Raw genomic sequence first — 13,328 nt, forward strand, 5'->3', positions numbered from 1 at the left:
CCATCTGCTGGAGCTTTTGTTCTGAGTATATACTGGGCAAATCCCAGGGTTCCTCAAACTTAATATGCCTCAATCTTATTCTCTTTGAAACATCTTCCTTCTCTTGACATCCATATGACAGTTAACAGCTCCAACAGCAATGTAGATATTCCTGTCAGAAATGTGATAATCATCCCTTACAATTCAATATTCTCTCATCAACCCCACAGCTATGTCTCTCATATCCATCCATTTACTCCTACTACCCACCACTGTGTAGGTTCAAACACCATCTTCTAGATTAGTGCAGCAGTGTCCTAAAGGGAATCCCTATTTTTTGTAGCATTACATTGCAACATATACCCTAACTTCTAAATCATAATTTTTGTAAAACAGAAAAAGAAAGATAAAGAAATCAGTGTTTATAACAAGATTTTAAGTTTAAGTAACTGGGAATAAAGTTATACTCATATGAGAAAGAGAAAAATCACAGGAAATAGTTTGCAACAGGGGAGTGTCTACTCATTGTATCTTTTATAATTACATTTATATTTTTGCTTGAGAAATTATAATCATACATATTTATGGAGTACAAAGTAATGTTGTGATACATGTATATAGCATAGAATGAATGAGTCACACCCCATTTATTATTTATTCCTTCTAAATGAAACTATACTTTTGACTAGCATTTACTGTAGCCCCTACCCACTGGTCCCTGGAAACAACCATTCTACTGTCAATGACTTCAATTATTTTAGATTCCATGTATAAGTAAGAACTTGGAACTTTTGTCTCCTTGTGCCTGGCTTATTTTACTTAGCCTAATGTCTTCCAGTTTCATTCATGTTGTCATAAATAATGGAATTTCATTCTTTAAAGGTTGAAGAATATTCCATTGTATACATGGTTCACACTTTAGTATCCATTTATCTGCTAAATACTTGGGTAGGGTGTTCATTTTAGAACAGAAAAATTTTAAATAAAGGAATACAGCTAGGTCTAAATTTCCAGCAAGCATGTGGAAAAGGGAAAGGGAATTTTGAAAAAAGAGAAGAAACAAATATATAAAAAAGAACCACATAATTTATCATTCAAAAAAAATTTTTTTTTTTTTTTTTGTGATTAAAAAGGGGTACCGGGGCTGAAGTTGTAGCTCAGTGGTAGAGCACTTGCTTGGCAAGTGTGAGGCCCTGGGTTCAATCCTAGCACCACATATAAATAAATAAAATAAAAAGACCCATTGACAACTAATTTTTTTTTAAAGGAGGTACTAAAATAATAAAAATTATATAATTTTTGAAATGTATATTTACATATAATAAAATTAAGTGATTTTGTTATATTTGAGGCCATATATAATAATTATATTAAGAGCTACTTTTAAAAATAACCTTTTTTCAAGAAAATTCTCTTTGCTTAGTAAAGCAAAAACTATATTATTTGTATAAAATTTTATGAACAGATAATTCTTCATGCATTTCCATGTATTTTAATCAATTTCTTTACTATGTATCATTCATAGATATTTTTCTGAAGAATACATTTTACATGACTATTTTATGACTAGCAATTTTTTTAAACTATCAATACCTTCAAATGACTTTTACATTAATAAGATTTTAAATTGGGAAATACTCTCCTTTAGATGCAAAGGTATTTGATAAATTTATGAAGTTCAAAGAAAATTTTACTATTGTCTCAATGTTGTTTTACAATGAAATATTTTTGCTCAAATATTATTACTAATACTATTTTTGCCTCCATGCAGTCTTTCTTTCACTAATAATTTAAAAAGATGAAACTCATCAAATGAACATTCATGATTATTTTGAATGTTTTTCTAAATTTAAATGGTGCAAAATTGTAGGCTTTTAGAGTTTATCACAACTTTGAACCAGAATATAAATAAAAGATATCAGCTCCATCAAAATATTTTCCACAAAAGTTTAGATACTGAAAAGAAAATCATGAAATTTCATATTTAACTAGGGTATATGATTTGAACTTTTATCATTTAATCTGTTCAATTCTCCCATTGATTTAATGGGGATGCATGGCAATATCTTCCAGTTGGCAAGTTTTATTTTCAATATTTGCAATTATCTAAAACCTTCACATTTACTGGAAGTTCTGCTCTCCATTTATTGAATGCTTCAGTTAAATAGTTGTAGTGGATTCTGAAGAAACTGGAGCCAAAATTTAGAGGACATTTTTACAAAGATATTTAATACCACAAAAGGACACCTGAATTGATTTGCCAAATAATTCTACAAAGTGTCAAAAATTTCTAAAATCCAAAGAGAGAAAGTATATACTACCATGATGTAAAGTTATTTTGGGCTATATTAAACATCAGCCTACTTGTGATTATTTGTAAGTTGTTGATTTTGTGTTATGTATAGAGTATTTGAACTTTTAAACTACACATCCAATTTGTATTAGTATAAAACTGCAATTTGGGGAATGTAATTAGAAATTACTATGTGCATGATAATATATTCCAAAAATAGTTCTCTCCATTGTCTCTAAACTTATTAAAAGCTTTTTTATAATGTTGTATTCTACAAGTATATCTTATTAATATCACAAAGCAAATATTTTATTATTTTTCTTATACTGTGAAATATAATTTAAAATAGCAATCAAAATAATGTCAAATATTCTAAATGCTTTACTTTGATTTTATGAACAAGATGAGAAACTTGAACTATCATTGGAATTTGATTTTTTTAATCAAAAATATCCAATGATACTGATGGACACCTGGCATCATTTAACTGATGAAATTCTTCAAAATGGATGGATATTCCCTTATCACACATGCAAAGGAAAACTTGAACCTGAAAGTGCAAGAAATTAATTTAGAACAACCACTTGATCTAAATTGAAAAGTTATGTTTAACTTTAAAAGTATCTTTTGCAACTAAGTATTAAAATGGAAATTTTAAGCACCCTCCCTTTTTTTTTCTAGGAGTAAGTATTTTGAATTTATCTTATAAGCATCAAGGAGTTTTTTCCTACAGTACTGCAGGACCAGTGTTCTACAAATATGCATAAAATAGTGTGTTAAGATGTTTGGTGTGAGGTGAGAGACAGAAGTAGGAAGATCAATTAGGAGGATACAGTAAATAAATCCAGATGAAGGTGATGATGAATTAGGGAAAGAATGTGGCCCCACGAAAAGAGAAAGATAGCTTTTTCAGTGACTTTCCAGGATCTGAAAACATTGCTTGGGGTCAGTGAGTGAGGGAGACAACTAAAGCTGAGAGAAAACCAGGCATTCGATACATGTTCTAGGTATCAACAACAGGTTGGACTTGAGACCTGATTAACCAAAGAAACCAAAAAAAGCCAAAGTGTGGCTTTTTTTGAATTAAAAAAAAATCAGTGTGAGAATAGACCAATTATGATGGTAGTGAGGAAAATAAAGAAGTGGGCCTCTTTCAGGGCAGGGAATATTTGTCCCTAAAAGCTTTTATAATTTTGCTCAAGGTCACCATAGTTACCATACATTGCATGTACATGCTGGTCTTCCGGAAGGTGGCTGAGGGTGACTATGATTGCCCATATGGTTTTCTGCAACCAAAGGCCAAAGGATAGGCCAGGATAGAGTGATGAAGTTATAGGAAAGTTTATGCAATAAGGGCTAAATTATTTCAAAGGATATTCTGAGCTTTTAATTATCTGGTTGACAGATGGCAGTTTATTAATAGATACTAAAAATTTAGGTGGAAATGGTGATAATGGTGATATGAAACACACAAAAAAATAGAATACCAAATGATGTTTTTGAGTTTGTCATATAAATGGAAATGTCCAGAATAGAGATGGAAGAGATACATGAGAAGTGTACATGAGAAAGTATAATGCTCACAGTATTACAAGCAGTTTAGGAGGCCAAAAGGCAGACAATATTGTTCAAACTTTTGGACGATCAATTACAGGTTTAAAAAAATGCATGGAAATCTAATGTGTATGTGTATAAACATACATTTTAAACACAAGCTTCACCCTTAAAAGCTTCCCTGATATTTTCTATTTTCTATTCTATTTTTAATGTTGTCCGCATTAAATCTAAGTTAATATCAAAGCTACAGAATGCTAAAAAAATTAGATTAGAAAGATAAACTTGTGATTACTTTCTAGAACTACCGGTAGAGATATGACTGATAAATCCAAAAGAGATGTTCTTCAAGAAAGGGTAAAAAAGAGGAGAAAATTGAGGTTGGGAATGGTGGCTATTAGCAGAGGGTAGGAAAAAGGCCAAGGAAGATAATGAAAGTTGGGTTAGAGGTTGGGGAGAAAAAGTATCTAAGAGTGGAATGTTGCAAAAAGGACGGAGCAGTAACAAAAGACTTTTTCTAAGCTAGGTGCGTGGTGCACCCTGTAATGCTAGTGACTCAGAAGGCTGAGGTAGAAGATCACAAGTTTGATGCCAGCCTCTGCAAGGTAGCAAGGCCCTGTCTCAAAATAAAAGTGAAAACGACTAAGGATATAGCTCAGTGGTAAAGTATCCCTGGATTCAATCTCCAGTACCAAAAATAAAAAGCAAAGCCTTTTTCTTTCTTTCTTCTTCTTCTGATTTTTCTATTGATTAATTGATTGATTGTGGTACTGAGGATTGAACCCAGGGGGCTCGCTATTGAGTTATATCCCTAGTCCTTTTCTATTTTGAGACAGGGTCTAGGTAAATTGCTGAGGCTGGCCTCAAACTTGAAATCCTCTTGCCTCAGCCTCTGAGTTGTTGGAATTACAGGCATGCACCACTATACTGGGCCAACAAAAGCCCTTTTCAATTCATGTCTTTGTTTCTATTGAAGTTTCTCAATATATTGTATGAAACAAATTTAAGCTGCATTACTAGAGACCCTTGCTAAAAATTCAAATACCTGGGTCACCAAAGATCAAGTAAATTAAAGTTTCATTATGGGTACTCGAATTGACAACTTTAAAGTTTCCCAGGGCATTCTTTTCATCAAGCATTTTTATTTCAACGTTTTTTACAAAGAAGCTTTCAAAGCAGTACTTTGCAGAAACATGCACTCTCACTTCACACATTATATGTATTTCTGAATAGTTGTTAGGTAAGTACTTATATATCAAACCATTATTCTCCTGAGGATTATCCTGATTATTTCAAAATTATACTCACCCAGAAAGACAAAACCAGTTTCCAGAACATCCAATCTTTTTTGTAATTTTCTTTGTTTTTTAGTTGTAGATGGACACAATACCTTTGTTTTATTTATTTATTTTTACGTGGTGCTGAGGATCAAACCCAGTGCCTCACACATGCTAGGCAAGCACTCTACCACTGAGCTACAACCCCACCCCACATCCAATTTTTAAACAAACATTCTTGGCTGGGTGCAGTGGCATACACCTGATATCCCAGCAGCTTAGGAGTCTGAAGTAGGAGGATCAAAATTAGCCTCAGCAAAAGCAAGGTGCTAAGCAATTCAGTGAGATCCTGTCTCTAAGTGAAATAAAAAATAGGGCTGGGGATGTGGCTTAGTGGCTAAGTGCCCTTGAGTTCAATCAATCCCCAGTACCAAAACAAACAAACATTCTTTATCCATTTAATTTTTCCATATTACTTATGTAAGATGTTGGTCAACTGGACTCGTATCTCATCATCTTTATTCAGTCAGAAGCACAAATATTCAAAATTATAATACTTTGCTCTCACACTTCATTTTGATATTGAACTCACTGCATTGGACTTAACTTGTTAAGCATCATAATCTAGTGGCATTAGCAGAACTTACAGGCAGAAAGTGCCATAGGGAGAAATTTTCAGAAAACATAAAAACTGGTTTGTGATATGAACTCTAATAGCAAATGTATCTATTTATTGTGATCTTTGCTAACAAAAAAGATTACTAAGAGATAACAAAGAAGTATGGGGTCTGAATTTATTCTACTCAAAGATGAAATTATGGCCAAGACTAGCAGTAGTTAATATTTATTCACCTATCTCACAAGAGGTAAGTGAATCCTTTATATGCACTGATTTATCCTTATATTCCTGTAATGGGTGATTTTAGACTTTATTTTCCAGATGAGCAAACTGAAGTATGGAGAGTTATGTAACTCTCCTGAGATCCAATAACTAGAATTAGGGGGTAGGCAGGCAGCCTGTCTCTAGAGTCTGTACTCAAAGATACATGCTCTACTGTAACTTTAAGAAAAGTCTTTGTTGAAACAAATATTTCTCCCTGGAGAAAGACAGGCTTGCTATTTGTGTTCTGGGATTATTTTAATCTACTCTTCATTCAACTGCTTTCAAGATAATCTGGGTCTACCTCATTCCTTGCTTATGTCTAGCTATTAAATAGACCCCATGATAATGCACCTGAAATACGACAGGAATCCCTAAATCAGCACAAAGATGGAAACTCAGTGTTATACACAAAAATAAAAATTTATTTTAAAAGATACTTAAAAGATGCATATAAAGGCAAGATAGTAGAGTGACTTAGAGCTATGCTTTTCAAGTTTTAACGTACCAATTATTATTTGTTAAAAATCTAGACTTTTCAGGTCTGAAATTCTGCATTTCTAATAAGCTCCCATGGTCATACTGTTGGTATAGGATCCCACTTTGAGTAGTAAGGACTCAGAGTCCCACTGCTTGTGTTTGAATCCCAACTCCATTACTTAGCAAGTTAATGTAATCTCTTTGTACACCTCTGCCATATCTATAAAACAGGAAGATCAGTAAGAATTGTTATCAGGATTACCAGAGATAATCCATAGATAGTACTTGGAACAGTCCCAGGCATACAGAATTCAAGAAATGTTATCTCTTGGCATTATTGAAAAATACTGAAAACATATATTTTATCTATTAGAAAGTGATTTATAGAAATTACTAATCTAGTAGAAACATTAAAAAATGTCTTTTCCAAGCAGTCACTAGAACACAGTACACTGAAGGACATTAAATACATAAGTTAGATCCACTTTATTAAATACATAAATCTGAAACTGCTCTAATGAATTTGCATGAAGCTGGCATGGTCTAAGATAATTAAATAGCATATCTTATTTTTATGCCAGAAGACTTTTTCATAATCCAGGTACACACTGTGTTCCAATTCACTTATTTGAATAACTTCCTTTGAATTCAGACAGCCATTTTTGCTTATAATTTTTCATTATTATGAAACAGATGTCAGAAGTAGGATTAGTATGAACAATAACAATGATGCTAAAAGTTTGTTCAAGGAAGAGTACTGCTATAGTTTAAGTGGGTTAGGAGGATTTAACCAAATCCTTAAGAAAACTGTAGATATTTTCAAACTGCTATAAGACACAGCATAATTACCTCTTGCTTTTGAAGACTAGGGTTTAGAAGGAATATTAATATCAAAATTTTGGCAACTTAAAAATATTATAAGGAAGGAACCAGGGGTAGAAAAAGTAAAGTAGGACTAGAAGTAAAGATGAAATTTCCTAGCACTTTCCCAAATGAAAACTGTAAGAAATTTATCAAATTCAACAATGATTGAAAAATAAAGACAGAATGAATGGAATACATTAGAAATAAAGATTAATGTTCTCCCAGGCATTGATAAAACCCAGAAAGGGTAAAACTTGGTGGTTTAGTCAGGGAGGAGTTGAGAGCTATTAAGTGTTTTTGTTTTATGGGTATCTTTAAAAGTGAACAAGGTAAAAAACAAACAAAAAGTGAAAAAAACTGCCTTTTCATTTTTAATTTTTCTAACACAAGTGATTTAAAAATTTGGGAATAAATTCTATTACATTTTGTTTTCTAAATTAAAACTAGATTCAGCACAGGCAATACAGACCTACCTACCCCATAAGATTATGTCAGATACGAATCAAGAAAAGGAGGAATTTGGGTAAGTATATATTCTCTTTTTCTCTTCTCTTCTCTTTTTCCCTGCAGACTGGGGTAAGGAATATTCCTGGAAACTTCCTTAATGTCTGGTGTGATACTAGAATTTCTTTTTAAATTTCCACTCATCATATTTTACTTTGTTTTGCTTTCTGAGACAAGTGTTACTTAAAAAAAAAAAATAAATGAGTTTACCACCCTCCACAAATCTGCATAAAAATGCTTTATTTGAAGAACTACATTTCAAAGTTCATAAGGAAGAATTCACTTGTAGTCAACTACATCAAATAAGTATTCTTCAAATGAAATGAAACTTGTGCTTTTACTGAAAGGAAATATCAGTTATGGGAACTATGATTATATATATATATATACATAAAACACTATATTGTGTGTGTGTGTGTGTGTGTGTGTGTGTGTGTGTGTGTGAGGGGTGGGGAGGGAGAGAGGGAGGGAGACAGAGAGTATGAAGCCCTTTAATCATAGTGTTCCTAGACCAGGAGAACCTTAGGATAGGCTAAAACAGCTTCAAGTACTCTGAAGCACTAAACCACAGTCCCCAAGCAAATTCTGTTCTAACAGTAGCCACAGAGTCCTTTCTAAAGTATTGCCTCATCTTTAATATTGATGCTTAATATTGTTAAAGACAATAATGGACAATATCAAATCATTAGGATTAGGGGCATAAGAACAGAGTGTGAACAGGATTATACCAACATCTTGTCTTATGATTTGGGTTAACATTTTTTTGAATCAAATACCTGAAAAACAAAAATTTACTGAAAATGCCTGAGTTAACTTTTTCCACTTACGAGGCAGGTATTAGTTGTCTCTTAACTCCAGGGAAGCAAGGAATTCCACTTCAGTGTGACCTATTTATGCCTCTTAGATTTATCATATGCATTTTTTAATGACCCCAAACCAAAGGAAATGTAGAAACCTATTTGAAAAGTTGACATTAAGGTTGTGACACCAACCAAAACAACAAGAGAATTTAAAGTTAAACTGACACAAAATCCCCAAATCAGTCTGTTACCCTCCTAATTTAAAAAGCAGTTACTATGTGAAATAGTGATGGCATGTCAGCCTCTGCTTTGAAACTCCTGAATTTTGTCACTTGGTGTTTGTGTCACAACCTTAATATTATTTAAATATACTTTTTAATATCTATTATTTAAAAAATATCTTTGAATTGAAGATACTCTAAAGCTTTGAAGAAGCCAACCTCAAAGCATTGCATTCCTAGTGTGCCACTTTTATTAGAAGTAGTGCATAAAACATTTGCTGTTGACAAATCTAATTCATTAAAAGGTGAGATGGATGCATTTTAAAATAACTGGCTGGCATCATTATCTGCAGCGCCTTTTATAAATTATTCCTCTTTTCCCTTTTGACTGAACTTGTCACAGTTCCCTTTCAGAGCCTGAGTGTTATGCCTTATAGTCAATTCTTTCAACATGTTTAGACAAGTCACAAGTTAAACAAGCAGTGGTATTTTATTTTCTAGAAATGAGAAAGGATAAGAGAAATACGGATTATTTTATTCAATTCATTGATTTTTAACTAAAGACAAGTAAAGTCAGTTAGTGGAGGTTTCATTTCACACAAAGGATTTAAAAATAAAAGTATACTGTTCGTGTAGAAGGGGAAATTTCAAAGAAAGGGACATAAAGAGAGATTCTGGCAGCCCTGCTGCACTGTCATGCAGAAAACTTGGTTTAAAATTGAATTGTGTTTCCCCTGACATTGGCTATCAGGTATATGATAAGGCTGACAGCTAGCTGGCACACTAACTTCCTAAAGGAAAATGCTAACTGTATTCTCGTAGAGGCCAAAGGAATAGAATTATAGAAGGCTTCAAGGAAACTCAGTAGGTAGAGTACAAATTATTCAAAACATGAGGAAAAAAAAAATCTCTTACCTAATTTTATTTCAGAAGACCAAGAATGAGCTAGTTGTCTAATCTTAAAGCTGGTAGAAAATTATTTTCTTATGAGTTGCCAGTAGAACTATTTCTTCTTTTAAAATCCTCAGCAGTTTTTCCCAGAATTCATAAAATGTACCTAAAAAAAAAAAAAAAATGGGACAAAGCTTTATAACTGCCATAGTAGAGGCAGGAGGGCATTTCACATTAATTGTTTATCATTAAATTATGACCTACAAGGCTGGAGTTATGAAGAATACATACAGATATGTATTCTGTGAATACATAAAGATATCTTAAAGATGGGTACCTAAGAAAATACATAAATATATCTTGAAGATGGGGATGGGCCATACCCTGTAGGCACACATATAATAGTGGCCCCTAGGAAAATGCATATTTAAAACATTCCTTTATTTCACAAAAAATTGACCACTTCTAAAGCAAGGTAACTCAAAGAGAATAAGGCAAAGTTGCACCATATAAAACAACAAAGGCATTCAGTTCAATTACTTTTTTCCTGTTTAATTACTAGTTTGCCCTATCTTTCCCACTTCTCTGGGTGACCTTATTAAAAACAGATTCTTGGATTCTGTCATCAGGTGTTTGTGTCATGGCCTTTATATTATTTAAATATACTCATTAGTAGCTACTATTTTATTTATTTTTAATATTTTTATTAGTTGTTGATGGATGTTTATTTTATTTACTTATTTACATGTGGTCCTGAGAATTGAACCCAGTGCCTCACACATGCTAGGCAAGCACTCTACCACTGAGCCGCAACCCCAGCCCAATATCTATTATTTTAAAGACATCTTTGTACAGAAGATGCTCAAGATAGTTGAAAATCTTGCTAAAAATGGATTCTTATTAAGTTGTTTTGGGTTCAGACCTTAAATTCTAACAGGATTTCGGGTAATTTCACCAATGCCATGATCCACAGCCTCCACTTACACTAATAAGATTCCACCAGTTTATTGATCTTTCTTTGCATCAAGATACACTATTTGTATTCTTGGCTATTGATCTTCCGCTTTTCCACAAAAGTTTAAAATCTCTTGTCAAGGGTTTTTCTCTTCTTACCAAGAGGATGACAGTTAAGAATTTGATTGAGACAGCATTCATCAATTGAACAACTGTACAACATTGCTTTTTCCAAGCTATGTGTATTATATATATATCATCTCATTTATTAAGGCCTTATTTTCACACAATAATACTTTATTATTTTTCCCATGGGAGATTTACAACTCTTGATATATTTATTCTTAGGCACTTCATATTTTGAATGTTGAAAATAATCTCTCTTTGCAAAACCCATCCATATATATATATATATATATACATATATATATAATATATATATGTTTAAGATTTTTGCATGTTTAAGTGTTTAACCAATATATTTGTTCAACTTTATTTTCTTATAGTACTCATGCACAAATAATGAGTTTAACTTCTTTATTTCCAAAATCTATATATTTCTTTAACTTGACTGTTGAATAGAAAAAGAAAAATAGTCAAACAACAAATGCATTAGTTATAGAAATATTATTTTGTTATCTATGAACAGTCACACTGATCCCTTGGTTACACCTAGGTTGTCTAGGAAACTGATATGAAGAAGATTCCAATTGTTTTTTTCTAATATGTAAAGATTGACTTCATATTTCTTGTTCTCTGGTAGATGATTAACAAGTTCTTAGATGCTACTAACATCCATTATCCCACACTGAATTCCAACTGATATTTTATCAGAAAGAGACATAAACCCACATAGACAACTTGGCCCTCTGGGAAGTAAGTTTGAACAAAAAAGTGAAAAGGAAGAATTCAATAAGGGAAATGGGTCAGTTCCATCTAGGAACGAAAGTAGAGATGCCAACACTATGAAGCCATTTCAGAGACAGGGCATATCACCTACACTCTATAGCTGAAATCACAGATTTTTTTTTTTTTTAAGATGCAAAAACAACTGAAATTGCTTTCTTGGTGACAATATCTCCTCTAAAGCAAAATGCCTTTGTTGATAGTTTTTAGTCAATCGATTTCACCAAAGGAAAAAATTAGATTTATTGTTCCATACACTGTCAATGTTGCTAACACTGATTACCTGGAAAAGGAGATGTGTGTGATGGTTAAGATGAAGGAATGGATAAAGAGAGGAGCCTATTACTAAAATAATAACCATTAAAATAATAAAAAATAAACTGTGTCTTTAAAAATATGTCCATAATGAACCATAAATAACAATTTTAAAGAAGGATAGCAATGTACAAAATGTTTAAAAGGAGACCCAAAACAGAACTCAGGAGGTGGGAATGTAGCTGAGTGGTAAAGCACTTGCTTAGCATATGCAAGGCCATGGGTTTAATCCCCAGCACTGCAAAACAAAACAAAGAAGAAAAGGGATACAAGAGTGTATGCACCCATTATATTCAACCATTTAAAAACAGGTGCACAAAATTTTTGGTTAGCATCTTAGTCTGTTTTCTATTGCTATATCAGAATACCTGCCACAAAATAATCTATAAAGAAAAGAGATTTTGTCTCATAGTTCTGGAGTGGGGAAGGGGAGTCAAAGAGCATGGTGCTAGTATCTGCTCAGCCTCTGGTGAATACCTCATGGCAGAAGGACAAAGAGGCATTAATTAATTCATGAGGCCCTTCTCTCATGACCCATACCCCTCTCACTAGGCTCTCAATACTGCTGTACCAGGGACCAAGCCTTAACGTGAATTTTGGTAGGAACAACCTATACTGAAAACATAGCAAGAAGGAAGGTCAAACAGTGTATTTTTTCTTTTGTTCCTGATGTATTCTCTTAAGATAAAAAAGATGTGTTGAAGGAGGGGAGTTATACATTTACAAAAATGAGGAGAGTCATCAGAACAAACTATATAGGATAAGACAGATGTAAGAATAGTCCTAGAAGAAACAGAGACTGAAAAGCTCACAAGATGTGTGCTGAGGGGGCTACAATTAAAGGAATACTTTGATATCTGTGACAGATGTGTAAACACTAAAAGTCAAAATCAGTTGAAGGTTTATCCAAGAAACACTGAATTTCCCTTCCTAACCTTTTGCATAAATAAATACTTTTTCTTTTCTATAGTTAAATGTCTGTCTGTGGGTAAAGTAAATAAATGGGAGAAATGCTATGTTCAAAGAAATAAATTAACCATCTAGAAAAGTAGGAAAGGTAGTACAAGTACAAATGTCTCCAAAAAAAGTTGGTCCCATTCTGACCTTTCACTGACTTTAGCATGCTATTCACTCCATAGCAAACGTTACCAGTAAAACCAGTGCCATCCAAACAGAGTTTCTATACAGTTTTTCAGTTTTCTCTTTACTAATAGGAATACATAGCCAAGGATCATTCAACATTTGAATAAAAAATTGTATGCATTTGAGACAAAGATAAAATAAAAACTTACCCCAAAGAAAACAGAATAAATCAATCAAATGGCATATGTTCAAGACAAGAAAAAATTTCATGTGTAAAACAAGATCAGAAGTAGGACTTTCTGACATGGTTGAGTATGATCTACAAAC

At 32.8% G+C, this 13,328-nt stretch overlaps 1 protein-coding gene across 1 annotated transcript in view; it reads right to left on the reverse strand.

The window, feature by feature from the left end:
- Kiaa0825 (KIAA0825 ortholog) overlaps window positions 1-13,328 on the reverse strand; it is a 413,039-nt gene that overhangs the window by 385,640 nt on the left and 14,071 nt on the right. Inside the window, exon 2 of the mRNA XM_047556135.1 lies at window positions 9,768-9,909. The gene's annotated coding sequence lies outside the window, so the exon portion shown is untranslated. The remainder of the gene's footprint in view (window positions 1-9,767; window positions 9,910-13,328) is intronic.

The sequence above is a fragment of the Sciurus carolinensis genome, chromosome 6 (genome assembly GCF_902686445.1).
Source record: "Sciurus carolinensis chromosome 6, mSciCar1.2, whole genome shotgun sequence".
In the NCBI taxonomy this organism is placed as follows: Eukaryota; Metazoa; Chordata; class Mammalia; order Rodentia; family Sciuridae; genus Sciurus; species Sciurus carolinensis.